This window comes from Paralichthys olivaceus, chromosome 13 (assembly GCF_024713975.1).
Source record: "Paralichthys olivaceus isolate ysfri-2021 chromosome 13, ASM2471397v2, whole genome shotgun sequence".
NCBI classification, from domain to species: domain Eukaryota; kingdom Metazoa; phylum Chordata; class Actinopteri; order Pleuronectiformes; family Paralichthyidae; genus Paralichthys; species Paralichthys olivaceus.
In genome coordinates this window covers 11,968,966-11,984,885 of record NC_091105.1, presented here as the reverse complement: position 1 = coordinate 11,984,885, position 15,920 = coordinate 11,968,966, and positions in this window count along the sequence as shown.

Below are 15,920 nucleotides of genomic sequence, written 5' to 3'. Positions count from 1 at the left end.
TGGGCCAGTAGCCTGTACATTCAGGCTGTATATCCTGCAGTACACACACACACACACACACACACACACACACACACATATATATGTAACTCTCCTCTCCTCCAGTTTTGCCTCCTGGCCTAGTCACACACACACACACACATCTTTGTCGTTCCAGTACTAAATGCACTAGTTGTTATAATCACAAGTTTTCTTCCATTTACACTTTCAATAGGAGCTGATGTTGTCAAGGATTTCAATGCACCCACAGCTCATCGTTTCCACACAAAGTAATGATCTGTACAACATATAAACTATATATACACTCCTGCTACACCTTTAAGCACACCTAGTCTGCTGATTGATAAACACACACATGTCTCATTGCTTCACTGTAAATGTAGACAGTCTATATGAGTCTAATGTGGAAGTGTGTGGCCTTCATGAGAACAGGAACAACTTTTATCTTTGTACTGTAACTTTCAGGGAGGTGGTGTTTTTTTAAATGCTGAGTGTGTTGCGGCTACTATGACCTCACATCAATATGTAGTGAAATATCACCCTCTAGTGAAAATCCCCTCCTACTACGTGCAGGCTTCCCAAGTAGATAATGGACATCAAGCTGAAAAGACAAATGCAGGTCAACTTGTGAACTCAGAGTGAAGATGCTGATATGTGTTATTATATGGACAAATTCAGTTCATGCGGGGTACATTTGTGGACATTGTAGACCTTATATAATCTTTTCTTTGTCTCATAATAGTGTAAGTGATTGTAGATTGAGACAAAATTAAATATCTGATGAGGAATTTTTGCAGTAATAATTTGATTATGAGGATGTCTGCACTTCAATGTCTAAATCAGTTAGGTAATGTTACAACAGCAGATGATTTGGGTCAGCATTTTCCTCTGTACAGTAAAAAGACCACAGACAGCACTGGCAGCGAAGACATTGCTTAAGAACAAAAAAAGGCTTGGACACAAAACACTCTGTTTACAGTACAATTTGTTTGTGTTTCAGTGGTTCTGTCTCAGACATGGAATCAGACCATTTAGATGAGGAAGTTCACAGAGCAGCCATGCTCCTCTATATTGCCAGTGGAAGAGGTTATATAAAGTACTGTACAGTCACCTCATATTTGGGGCATGTTATTTAATTTTTGCAGTCCTGCATATTCTGTTCAGCTTTTATAGTTCTGCCACATATCTATTTCAAGCTGTGATGCAGGGAGCAGAGGTGAAGATTAAGTAAAGCAGTAAAGAAAAAATAGTGCAGTGACTGAGAATGAGGGAGGTAGGGGTCCGTGTGTAAGAATGTACATTATGCTCACCAGGCAACTTTCCAGAGTAGTCTCACATTTCAAGGCACTGGAAACAAAGAAAGGGGAGAGGGAAATTGTTGTTGCAGCTACCCTGATCATTTTGGGTGCATGTTGGTTGCCTTTTCTGGGGGTAATCCTTCTGGATCTGTCCCTAAGCCCCCTGAAGGCCACAGTAACCCCAGGAATAGGTTCTTACTGGGGAGGCCAATTTTGTGAGAGAGCTTCCCACGAATCAAATTAAGAGGAGAAGCTATGGACAAAGGAGTAAATGCATAAATGAAGAAAACAGATGCTTATGCACATACCTCCCCAATCTCTACCCCTCTTTAAATCTGCACTCTGACCCTCTGTGTTTACACCCTCCATGTTTACAAAGCCATCTTTATGAGTGTGTGTGGGAGAGGGAGAAAGTGACAGAGAAAGAAAGAAAGAAAGATTATACCAACAAATAACAATAGTGTAAAATCATTGGAGAAAATTAAAAAGAATGACCAGATAGAGTGCTCTTTGTGAAAGTCATAAGATGGATAGTCATAACACTTTTTTGGTGTTGAAATAATATTTTTCTAAATAATGGTTGTTGCTGTTTCCTTTAATTTTAATTCTCTGTTTGATTTGTATAATTAGCCATATTTCAGTGTGTGAGTGAGAGACCGCATTTAATTAGCACCACCAGATGTTTAATGTGTAAGGAAGACACTGTGATGGGTGAACATAAGTTTAAACATCGTAATTGTTTAGACATTAGTTTAGTCTATCTTCTCACTGAAGTAATATCCTTCATCTTGTTTAAACGTATTTAGTGTTAACAGTAATGTTAAGTTGATATTGTTTTTGTACAGTCAACTTAATTTAAGATTGTATTTCATGATATGCTTTTATCAATTATTACAGCTAGTCGGTGCTGTGGTGCAGCAGGTTGTTCATGTGGGGACTGAGAAAAAGAATAGGGAGAGGAGTGGACAAAATGGTGCAGGAGTTTTGTTGACTGAGCAATATTCAGTATTCATTTAAGGTGCTTAATAAACCATGCAGACATTTAATAAACGCAATACTAGGCTTCAAGAGGATCTCGCAAAAACTGTCTGTAGATCTCATAAAAGTAATAACTCTTACAATTGCTTTCTTGTCTTCACCTTGTTTCCTAAACCTACACCCACTTTCTCTTATTGGTTGCTAATAAGTGCAACACAGTAAAAGTGAGAACATTCTTCATCAGCATCTCTCTCTTTTTTTTGCAGTTGGAATATGTCCTCCAAGTTCACCCCCAAGTGTGGAGGTTTAAAGAACAGGTGAGTGTCATCACCCACCCTCATCACAGAGAAGTCACACTGATAAATACGTTATACTGACACTTTTTGGGGGGACAGCTGGTTTACTGCACCAGTTGATAAAGTTGCTGTTGCTACCACAGTAACTGCAAATTTACAATGGAATATATTGACAATGATATTTATATATTTGTGAAGATTTATCATGACAATCTTATCTGCTGCTGAGAAATGACATGGTCCTTAGCGTGTAGGTGCCAGCTGTGGGGTCCTGCACGGCAATGAGTCAGCCCCAGTGACAGGCATGCAGGATCACACGTCAGATTCGCTGATGTTCGCCCGCGCCCCTGTATGACCAGCCGTCAGGATGAGGGATAGCAAACAGCTGGGCCGTCGGGGTCCTGGAATGAGAGTGGTGCACCCACTGGGTCCATCCCAGCTGCTGTAGGACAGTGGCAAGATGAGAAGAGAGGGAATTTAATTTCCCACCACCACTGCTGGAGTTTTCACGTCGAGCCAGAGACCTCGTAATCAGCAGATAAATTATAGTTCATGTGATGTGTTCCTGCTTGTTAAAGGTCTAAATGTATAATCAGTCAAGAACAGAATATTTTAATGAGAATAATCATAAAGCTGTATCCAAACATCCAAACTATTGTGACATGTGATGGGCAGTGATGTGGGAAACAGGTGAACAGAGCTCAAGAGAGGTGCTTTGTTCTTCTTCTAGCAGGAAGACATTTGTCCACTGGGCCAAACAGTAAACGAAGGAGAGCGACTGAAGAATGCTTTGAAGTGACAAATAAAAATGTGAGACCGTGGACAGCGGTAGATTTATGACGATGACAAATCTGCATATAATCTCTGCTAATCACACACTCAGTCAGGCCTTGCTTTTGGCTGGGATAAAAGCATCTCTGTTTTTTTAACAAAAATTCCCACCAGTTGGTATTTCTATAACCTGAACAGTGGGAAAGGTCTCAGGTGGCGTCTTCACGGCTCATTGTTACTTCTCAAATTCAAAATTAGGAAATGACAAACCTGTCTGATCAACCACTGAGCAACATATATAATGGAATTCATCAATTCATTTGCAGCTCATAAATATTATTGCAGCTGCACAACAGCAACTGATGCTACAAGGCCAAACATGTTTTCCCACAAGTTCCCAGCAGTCCAAGCGCATGACAATGTGTAGTATGACCAGTAGATGGCACTGTTTCCATTTGAATGATATTTCTTTGGGCCTGTGGAGCCACAGGTGCTATTTTTAGGAGGTGCACCGTTGCAGACTGTAATCTGTGGATGCAGCTGTCATAGCATTCACATTTAGATTTTTTATACCATGCAATAACAAGCAAATAGCCTCTTTAAACAGTGAGCTGCTTGAGAGTCTCATAACCCTATTATCATAACTAGTGCATTCATTATTATTATTATTATTATTATTATTGTTATGTGAGGGGGGAATTAAAGACTACCACAGTTTAAAATAATATAAATAAAACACTATGATTAGAGTAAAATGCACTCATTATTTAAATGAAAGCCAAGCTATTACATAAACAGGATATTGCTTTGATCACCAGATTTTTTATTTCTCACAGGGACATGATTGACGAATTTGCTGGGCAGTCTGGTTCACTTGCTGAGGACAGACGGCTGCCGGAGCTGACCTCGTCTCTCCATCACCGAGATTATCAGAGGACAATGGGGCAGACAGGTCGCTCAGGCTGTCAGTGCCTTGGCTCAGATTTTATATCGTCCCCTCTCTCGACAAAACAAGAGTATTTATAGCTCGTTCAGTCGTCATGCAGTCAGGTCCAGCACGTCCTCCCAGTCGAGTTGTACAACCGCCAATACCCTCAGCCCAGTCCTCAAGGTAGCTACACTGACTGTTTCCACTGCAGAACAAATTGGACGTGATGTGTATGTAAATGTATTGTATGTTTCAGAGAAAGGTTTTACTGTTCACCCTTAGAATTCATTATTTTAAGTAACATGGTTCTTTCTATAATAACACAGCTATGGGTGAAACAGTGACAACATGGGTTCATTATATTTAGCTTACAGTTAAATAAAGATTTTACAACGGTCTTGAATGCGGCTCAGCCAGTCACACGGAACTACCATCTTAAAATAATGTTTTAAATGTCTTCTATAATATATATATTCACTTTGTATCTTTATGTTAAATATATTATGGTAATTATACAGGAAAGGAACTATTTGGAATGTTGGTGCATTAATACGCTGATTCTGCAGTCACAGGTGGTCGTTTAATACATTTCTAAAAGTAGATCCTAGAATGTTATTGTACAAACCGTTGCATTCTTTACACAACCACGGAACAGTAGAGTTTTTATTGTTTTTTTGTCAACGTACTGACTGTTATTGGGTTCAAGATGTTATAGTGCAAACTGCCTTCTATAAATACACTTGTACTATAATGATCTCACCAAACGTGGTTGATGTGATGAAGTCCTCATTCAATCAGTTCATCGCACCCTGTCGCTACGCCCATGACTTGATTTGATTAATATTTGAAAATAGCTGTTCAATAAGAAACTGAATAGGATAGAACCGTCTCCTGGGATTGTGAGCTGTGTGATGTGCATCCACACTACTACCCACTGACTTACATAATCCTCAGAGCTGCTTTACATCACTTTATATCTAGTGGTGAAAGAAGTATATGTATATGTTACTTTCAAACAGTGAATCCATCTTAAACCATGTTCTCTGTTCACCTTTTAAGTACATGCTTATGTACATATACATTTAGCCAATATGAGACTTATCTTGACATATCTGTGTCTGTGTTTATGTTTGTTGCTATGTGCTGATATGAAAACTTTTTATTTAGAGAATAAACAGTGCAAATACAGATCTGCATTTCTGTTTACATTTCATGCAAAAAAAGATTATTATCTGAAATCAAGTTCTACATATTTGGATGTATTTGTGTTTTCTCTTCATGTCTAGTTATTTTTTGTTAGTGTATTTTCTAAATATATATATTGGAAAATGTACCGTATCGGATTTTTTTACTCCCTAATATTGTTATCAGAATCAGCCCCCAAAAATCTATACCGGTCGGGCCCTAATATACAGTGTGTGATAAAGCCGACTACCGACTGCCGATAAATCTACTTTTCAACATATGTAATCTTTTACAGATAATGAAGAACCGGTGCTGTCACCACAAACACACGGAGACATGAACGTGTCGAGGAACAGTCAAAAGTAAGAGTCATTTTCTTTCCTCGTCAGTGAATACATGAAAGCTAACTGACAGTGCAGCTGTTGTAGTGAGGGATGTATTGTGATGTCAGTTCCTCGGTTGTTTTGTCGAACGCCCTGTCACTCCAACAAAAACTTGCAGATGTCTTAGTGGCTGGTTAGCTTTCCACAGTTGTCACACCGTGACTGCATTTCAATCTTCTTTGAGCAAGGTAATACGAAAACACAAGAACCACAAACCCTCCAGCGTACACATGACATTTTCACTAAGACGCAAGAAAAACACTGCTCGTACTTGACATGAAAGCCTTTCACAGCCACTCCAAATGACCCTTCAGCCGTCATTCCATTTCTGAATATTTATCATATTTTTACATTCGATTTGTTCTTGGCAGGTTGATGCTCACAGATGTCTGCACTGCTCAGATGGCATGAGGGGGCAGGTACCATCTGAGCTGTGTCATGGAGAGAAAGTCATTTCAACAGCACCCTACACTTAGCCTAACACATAATTTCATAGTACCAGGGAATGTGTTAATGAGACAAAATGTTTTTTCGATAGAACAAATCTTGGCAGGCATCTGTGAATTATTATTTACTGGATCTAATAAGTTAGCATATTCGGCTATAGAACTGGCACGCAGCATTCGCAGAAGCAGCGTGTTGCATCCATGCTATGTAATGAATGGTGACTTGTTATTGTCCTAAAGTTGGTGTGTGGTAGATTTGTAATAGTAAAAATGTTGTAAAGACAGAGTCACCAGTCAGCGACCAGGAGAGATGACATAAGAAGTGAGATTGAGCTTGTTAATCAAAGTGGAGAGAATACAATGCCTCTTCTTTCTTTTTTTCACAGCTGAAGTGAGGAATTACGCTTTGTCACTGTGGATTTATTTCCCGTGTTTGTGTGCCATCCTCCACTGACTTTGACAGTGTGATGGCTGCCTTCATGTCATGAAACAGCGGAAAGAGAGAACGCTGTGGCGGGTGACGGAAAAGTATGACACAACGAAATGATTGTGCCAATCTTCTGCCTCAATCGAGCTTTTGTCGAGCAAATACAATTGTAAGCCTGTGTTTGTATGTGTGTGTGGAGCTGTATGATATGTGGGAGTTTGTGCACAGTTATGTCATTGTAACACTTACACCTGCAGTACTGGGATGGACGACAGCTGGTTTTTATTATTCTGAATATTACTTGTAAATGAAGCGAGCGCTCATTAAGAACCTCCACAGCCGATGTGATGCCGTGCCAAAATAAAACTGCCTTCAATTTTATGTGACATTTATGACAGAGAATGTCATAACACATTAATAGTGTATAATGACTCTGACATGGACAAGCTGCTTTAACACAGGAAGCTTCTATATTTGTGTATACCACACGCAAAGCATATAAAAGCACAGCAGAGATACAAACTACATTTATGAGCTCGCTGTGACCAGGTTATGGCTTTTACGAGTGAGGTATTAAACTGAGATTCAATAATGTTGTAATTATTATTATGATTTTATTATGTTGTAGCAACCAGACCATTACACTTCACAGTAAATGCTGGACCCTTTTTTTAAAACTGATTGATTGTGCAATACATTATATTGGACCACATGTACAATGTCTTGAAAATACAGTGCATGTTCAAAGTAATCATATTAATTATAACTAATGCATTATAGTGAGTGGCAGTTTGTGATCAGTTAGGATGTCTAGCCTTAATTTAATATTCTCTTATTGGAAGCATAACGGCTATATATCATGGTGGCTGTGGCTCAGGAGGTAGAGTGGGTCTTCCAAAAGGTTGGAAGTTCGATCGCAGACACCAAATTGCCCCATAGAGCAAGTGCTGCTCATGTATGCATGTGTGAATTGTACACCTCTGCTGTAAAGCACTTCATACAAACCATTTAGAGCAAACCAAACCATGAGCATGCCGCATTGCCCTCTGTTGTCAATATGAAGCTGTGATTGGTAAACAACTCTCATTGTTTCTCATTTTTTCAGGACATATATTTCTTGGGAAGGAGCAATCTGCGTAATTCTTTATGATCCATCACATTGAAAAGAAACACTTTTTGTGATTAGTTCCCATCATCCACTGCCTGTCGACATAATGTGCTCTTTAGCTGGATTTCACACTTGGAAACAAGCCCTCATTCTATCCATCATTTCACTTGCAAAATGACAGATGAATAATAGTTATATAATTTAACAAGTGGTTGCAAATACAGCAACACTTACAAAAATTGGTGTAGAGGCGCACAGAGGAGTGAGATTTGATTCTTGAACATACATCTCATGATCTGTTTCTCAGCTTCGTGTGTGTTGGCCATGCTTGTTGACACCCTGAAACTATTTTTTGTGAGGTCTAGGATCTATTATTGGCTCTGGCTCTAAGTGTTCTCTGTTCCATAGCAAGATGAATTCCCAACATGGCATTAGGTTACCAGGCAACAGTGTACACTCCACTGCTTGGTTATAATTTTCTTTGTACAGTTATGATGTTTAATAGTAAGTGACTGGATGGCGGTCGGCCAAAATTTACCACTGTTAGCCGTAGAGCCTGATGTATGTCAGGCAGCGCGGAGGCCAGCGGGCTATATTTGGCTGCTATGTTCCCTTGAAAGAAACGAGTTCTAGGTCTGGACTTGACATTTCTGTTAGACTGGAAAAATGGGTTTGGGTCAGTGAGTTTTTTTTAGGTGGGAGGAGGGTTGTTGTTGATGCCCTGAGGAAGGTGCTGGTCTCTGTTCCGCAGTGGCTCCATTGTTATGTTCTCTTCATATTTACAGTGCAGGGAGCTTCAATGACGAATCTAGCAATTAGATGTGTTGAAATGCAGCCCGGGCGTAAATGTAAAAAGCTGTCAGGTAAACATTACTGTAATCTGCATAGGTCGCCAAGAACTGTCACAGGATAAAACTTTGTACATTTATCATTTTCCTCTGCTATAAGAAAATGTATTTCAAATGTAGAATATAGTGTTAGCAACTTTTGAAGATTTGAAAGTGACAATAACAGGTTTTGACAAATTCTGATATAACAGTCGCTTGATGTCTATAGCGAACATCCCTTGAGTGGCCTCATTGATCTGGCAGGGGCACAACATGTTCACAGGTGTTGTCAGTCAACGAAGATCACTTCATTTGTCTTGGAGTCATTGCTAAGCAGCTGCGGACCGATGATGGCAATCTGCATCAGGTGATGTAATATAACTTCATAATTTATTTTGCCCCTATGTTCTGTTTTTGATTATGCTCCTCTGCGTGTGCTGTACATGTTTTGAGGTTAAACAGAAGCATGTGGAGTGTAGTCCTGGGCTTTATCACAGTGTGTTGTCACAAAAAAAAGAAATGGAAAGTCGTGTTCACACCTTTATTTATTTTGCCCGATTCTGGCTGTTGCTGCTCTATGTGGTCGAGAGAGAGTGGGGCTGTAGACATTGTGCAGACAATGTCGGTGACACCCAGGTGGCAGAACACTATTTTCTCACAGAAATAAGTTTTTCCTCTCTCACACCCTGAGTGTTTGTTGTTTCTGTTTCTGTTTATTTCTTGGCGTTGTAAGGCATTAACATCAATTCTATTCAGTCCAGCTGGATTGCATGCACAGAAAACTCTTTAATCAGACCTTAAACCACACCAATGATGCATCGCATACAATGCATCCTATTTTTAACTCCAAACATCTGCAGGTTGGAAAGTCAGAGGTGTTGCTGCAGAGTTGGTCCTGTTGCTGAAAAGAGGAGTAGGTAGTGGTGTATGTGTGAGGAAATATTTTCTCTCTGTATAGATAGTGGGAGGAGGGCAGTGGCCCAGAGGGAGAATCAGGCTCCCGTTGCAGCTGAGAAGCAGAGCTCGGTCGGTTCAGCCTGGTGTTCTCAGTGTTGTTCATCCAGCCCCAGTGTAGACCTGGGCTCCCTGGGGGGGCAGCGAGGGGGCTGCTTCCATTTGTTTTCACTTCCTGTCCAAATGGAGTTGGAGAGATGAATCATTCATGTCTTTGAGAGGCCTCTTGTGTGGATGAAAAATGGGGAGAGTTAAAGTTCTTGCCTGGAGTATTTAAGATAGATTAGTGTGCTGTGCTTTTTGTACCACTTTTTTTAGATTTTTGAAAAAGCAACATATATGCCTTCCATTTGTTATGTTTTTCACAGTCAATTTTAACTAAATTATGTGTGTGTTGTTGTCTTGCATATTTACTTATATCCACATGCTGATCTGTCTGTCAGTACGCCCACTGACCGGCTTCATGGAGAGCGCCCCTGCCCTTCCCTCCATCCTGGTCTGTCAAATCTGCATGGTGTGATCAGTGAAGGTGATAAACGAGCTGTGCTGCAGAGTTCTTGGTATGCTGAGGTCTGACAGGCAGATTGTCACTTAACTTTTGAAGGGTGGGGCTGTTTCCACCCTGATGGCAGAAACAGACAAACTTCAGAGGCCCATTAGTTGTCACTCCTTGCCATCCCATCATCCTCTGGGGCCCGGGACTACGCTGCTGTGCGTCATGCTAAACATCTCTTTGTTGTTACCTTTCATCTGGGGGTATCCGCCACCTCTGTCAGTCCATCCTGTGAGTTATGGGGCTGCAGGAGGTCATGGCCGCAACCCCTCCCTACTTGGCGTGAAATGTGCAGAACAAACGGATCCAGGAATTACACAGAGATTGGACACACCGGCGGGATATCTAAGAGCGGAGCCCTCGTAAAGGTCTTTGTGGCCATAAAGGTGTGAAAGGTTTACCAGCCCATCTGTTTCCAAAACAGAAAATCTTACACCCCTTGAGGTGACAACCTCGGAGCATAGTCTAAATTCTCCCTGAGCTTTGAGTGGCATTATCTCAGCAAAGCTGCTGACAACATTTAAGGTTTCCAAAAAAGGGAGACTTGAAAACTACATCATGTTCTCTGTTCTCTTTAGAACAGAAAAATGTCAGTCATCTTGAAAAGGAGGCTTTACTCTTGACTTTTGGATGTAAGAAGAATAACATCACTGAATTGCATATTGTATGAGAGAGCAGACCAAAAACTAAGAAAGATGACGCCTGGAGCTTTTATCTTTCTCTCTCTTATTATTTTGCTCTTTTGAAGGTTGGAATCTCCATATTTTGTTGAGAAGGAGACATCCACGTTGTCAACTTCATTTCATCTTTGGATTTTTCACACAAGGGGTTTGCTTATAGCATCGGTAATGGAAAAAGAAAAACTGACAGCTTTGAGGTGGTTGCATAACTGTTTTTGTTTCTGTGCTGGTGATTTCTTACATGTTTTGTAAAAAGAGGGAGCCAAAGCTTGTTAGTCGCTGTGTTATTGAGGAGGCTGGGCTGAAAAATCACTTTGGTTACCGGAGCCAAGATGAAAGACAAGAGGTCAGGAACGCTGCAGCCACTCCCAAGCACAGCATGGTGGCATTGCTGTGTGTGTGTGTCCATGTGCATGAGTGTGTGTGTCTGTGTGTCTGTCTGTGTGTGTGTCTGTGTTTTCAGAGTGAAGGTATTGATTTTTCTCCTCTACAGTATCTGTGCTCTTTGGAGGCATTTGCATTGTTTTCTCTTCTTGAGTCCACTTGCTTGAGCACAGTGTTTGTTCAGTGTTTGTGAGTATTTGTCTTCCTGGTCCAGGGAGTCTGCTTTGAAAAGTTCAGTTATATGGCTTGCATCTCAAGCAGCTCCTCCTGTTCCTGCTCTTCATCAACCTGCAGGGTGCACTGTTGCTGAAGGATCCTTTAGGGGCTTTACCCCATTGGAAGCTGTCCCATAATTTCAAGTCCTGCTGCCTTAGTTAGTGCTAAGCTTTCCTGTATTATCAACTAATGAAACTCTCAAATAGCAGTAATGATTGTTGAGGTAAATAATGGGAAAAGGGATTTATAATATCTGCATTATGACAACCTATGCATTGACACAATCATAATACAACAAAAACGTGTCAGTGTTAAAACGATTAACAAGGAGACAAGGAGATTCATATTTAGTGAAAAAACATGAGGTTGAATATTTACTGCACACAAGAATGTCATCTGTGATTGGAGCAGCTGTAGATCTACTATTGTTTTCCCACCAAACAAGTCAGATGACCCCTGAACCATTCCTCTGCCTCTCAGGGGACGTGGGAAACAGGGAGGTGTTTGACTTGTTTAGGCGCTCTCTTAGGAATCACAAAAGTAGAACATTGTCCTGTACTTGGCAGTTTGCGTAACACAAGCCACCAACTTCCACTGCATAAAAATATGGCAGCCCAATGGGGGTGAATTTGTAACCGCGGTTGGAAAAAAGGAAATATATAAATCTGATGCGAGAAACTCAAGGTCACCGAAGCAAAGTGTTGAAAAATCCCCTCCAGGTTTATGCATATGGAGCAGCCCAGACATTAGCATTGTAACAGAGGTTGCGGGTGCACTGTGGGACATTTCCTGGTATGCATAGCGCTACCTTAATAGTCAGAGGAAGAGCTATTTTTCAGAGGCATTGTTATGTTGTAGACCTCTGAGACAACACAGGAGCAGAGGACCGCGACTGTGCTGTGGTTGAGTCGAGAAGTGTTGGCGTAGGTGGAAGTGGCCTGGACAATAAGCATCAGCCCACCCTTCCCATAGTAAACTTGATTTCCTGTTGCAGTTTTTTTTTTTTTTTTACTTTGGACCTTTTAAAATCCATGAATGGAGTTTTACTTGTCTTTAAAGGTCATTGAGAAACCCAGAATAGCAGTCAAGCAGTAAGCGAACCCTGTTATTAAACTATAAAATATAGTTTTAATTATGTTATGTTGTCGGGTTTGAGTGCTCAACATATTCAGGTCACTGTAGATAGATTTGTTGCGCACTGCCTGTACTTTTTTCTGTGACTGAAATAAAAATGCTGGTATTTTGCCAGAGGACAAACAAGACTGATAAAGTTTTCTCAAAAGCTGTGGTGATAACAAAATATATATTTTGTTATCATATTAAGATAATAGCTCCAAGTCACTTGGGGAGGATAATGCTATGATTATCCACTCATAAATGGTCTCGACAAGCAGGATGTGGATTGGAAGGATGCCTCTGAACAGAGAACCTTTGTTTTTATTAATCCCTCAGGGATTTTCTAAGGTCAGCTAAACTTGGCTGGATTCCATCAAAGTCACATGTGTCTGTTTGGGCTAGTGTGTTTGTATGGTGGGGAGGAGGCATTTAACTTCTGCAGGCGTTTCACTGATGTAGGCCAAAGAGACACTGATGCAATGCACACTGTGGATTCAGGCAGAAAAGTTCCGCTTTGTGTTCTCTGGTTAATAGTTAATTCAAATACCAGCTGACATTAAGAATGATCTTCCAAAGACTCTAATCAATGCTAAGCCTGTTTTGGTGTCATAAGTGGATCAATAGTTTGTGTGGCTTTGAGAGAAGGTGCTGGGCAACAGGACAAAGTAGAACATGAACTAGGCTTCTCACGGTTTAATGTAGGGTGGAAGTTGTACAACAACAACATGGTCAATTTGATACAAACAGTGAATCAATGGTTTCCAGCAGAGATGAGCACATTGATCAGTGAAAATACTGGGCGCTGCCCTCTGTTTCCAGTTGGCTTTTGTGCTCTGTGTCTATTATTAGAAAGCCAGTGGCAGCAGATGAAGGCAGGGCATCAGGGACCTATTCAAAGTTAGAAAGTAAACTGACCTCAAGGTCGGTGCACAATAACTGGATGCTTTGAAATTGCTTTGAAATTGTGTTTTTGGCCTTTTTGGAACTCTGTTATAGTTCAGTCTCTCACATCAGATTGAAAGTTCACAGCGTGTGAATGAACACATTTTTCCCAAAAGTTTTTTCTTTACTTTTAAGGATATTTGTCGATTTAACATCCTCTTTGAATGAAGCCTTACCAATTATGGATTTTGGGAGTAGATACTATAATATATATAGCCAATGCGCATAATGTAACCATAAACAGTTTAACCACAAACCTTATTATAAATAACTGAAAATAATAAGAAAACACAAATACAACCAGATATATAGAACCTAGACATTAGAAGTAACATGTAAACATAAATGAACATATTCTTTGCATTGTTTATTCTGTAAAGTTTTTATATTTGTGCATATTGACAAACATAAACACTGATATGTCTGTGAAAGATTTTTTATTTTTATATATCAGTCAGTCTCTACTTTGAATAGCACCTCGGTCTTGGCTCTGGGCTTCATCTCTGCCTCATTATTTGCTGCATTGCAAAACTTTGTTGGCACTGTTTCAAGATTAAGTACAAAACATGCCTTGCCTTTATGCTTTTTCATGTTACTCGATCCAACCTGTTAAGTGCATTCTATATCACCCTGAAAGTCCAACAGGAAATACCACAGGATGCCAGACAGAGTAACCCAATAAAAGCAAGAGCGCCCAAATCATTAGTGGGGGAAACACGCTCACATAACACATCCAGATGTACAGGCTAATTGGATTTTACCATCAAATCAACAGCCATAGTGCCTTTGTGCTTTTATGAGACTGACCGCAAGGTAAATGGAAAATGGTGTGTTTCAAGTGACAAAACTTTACCTGAGGCTCTCAGCAGACAGAATGGCTCTGCGGCTAACAGTGCATGCTATATTTCACATACTGAGACTATAGAGCAACAATGTGTCATGGCGTCACTCCCTGAATTGATCTAGGATCTCTTGCACAGTTGGCGACGGTGAGTCATCAGGGGCTGATGTAAGTAAGATGGCAGACATTGAGGTAATTGGTGTGGAGCGGTAATTTCCCTCCTGTACCAGGGCTGCCCTCAGAGCTGCGGGGTGGCCACTAGAGAGGGAGAAGGAGCATGTTTACGTATGAAGCTGCTGTTCGTATGCAGCCCCTCTCTGGGGGGAAGAAGATCCCCTCTGACTGGAGGAATAAGCACCTGACGATCGCATCCGCTGCAGTCCTCCTGGGCAGGCATGATGAAACCCTGCACACACACACAGGCAGGAAGACAAGCACTAGGTGAGAAGGCAGAGAGTTGGATATAATTCATTCCATTAAAACAAATACTAATGCACATGTATCAATTAAGCTTGTGTTAATGGGGCCTGGGATTCACACTGATCAGTTTATTTGACAAAAGACAAACCCCCACCTCTGTCTCCCTTCTCTCTCCCCGGCACCACCGCCACCACATGGGGGCTTTGAAGTTCAGAGAACATGGAACAACAAAACATGGCTGACTCACTCCCTCCCACACATGGATCATCCGCTATTAAGGGGAACAAAACATTTTCTAGCCAGATCAAATTAGTTGTAATATCTGTTGCAACACTTAAGTTGGGCTCCCTTCCTTCTCCAGTCCGCCTCCCTGCTGGGTTTCATCATGCACAGTGTGTCACAAGGCAGCAGTGCTGTGGTGATTAAGCCGCAGAACTTTGGGAGTTGATTTGGAACTGGCACAGTAATTGTGGTACTGTGAGTCGGATATAAAAAAAAAAACACACAAGTCTCCAGGTTATGACCACACTTTCTTGAAATAGAACGGAAAGAGCTGAAGCACCATAGCTGGAAGTATCGCTTTGTTATATTCCTAGTCCCTCTGCATCACTTGAATTGAACAAGTCAGAGTAAACAACAGCACAGTGATGTGTGTTTTAGATGCATGTGTATTTGTGTATGTTCCTCTTGCTCTGTAATATAGGCTATAATGGCCTTTGATTTAAATTTGGAAAGTGCTAGGGGCACTTCACTGCTCTGGCCCACTTGTTCCCTCATCTCTAATACAACCCCCACCAAACACGTCTGTGCTCTGATGTCAAAACACACACACACACACACACACACACACACACACACACAGACATGCACGTACACAGACACTACACACGCACAGTTTGTGTTTGATATGAGGGAGGTGACAGTGAGTTGAGCCCCGGCCTCGGAGAGAGCTGAGCGAAGTGGCTCTCCAGCAGGGACGCTGACGTTCACACTTAAATGCTTTAATAGGACTAAAGTAGACAAAGGCCGCCAGTGACGCAGTCGGAGCTATAATGGGCTTGCCACATTGCAGGTTTACTGGACCCTGCCTATTGGACAGAGCTATTTCCAATTTCACAATCCCTCATCAGCCCCAGGAAGCCAGTTATAAATAAAAAGTGTAGGTTA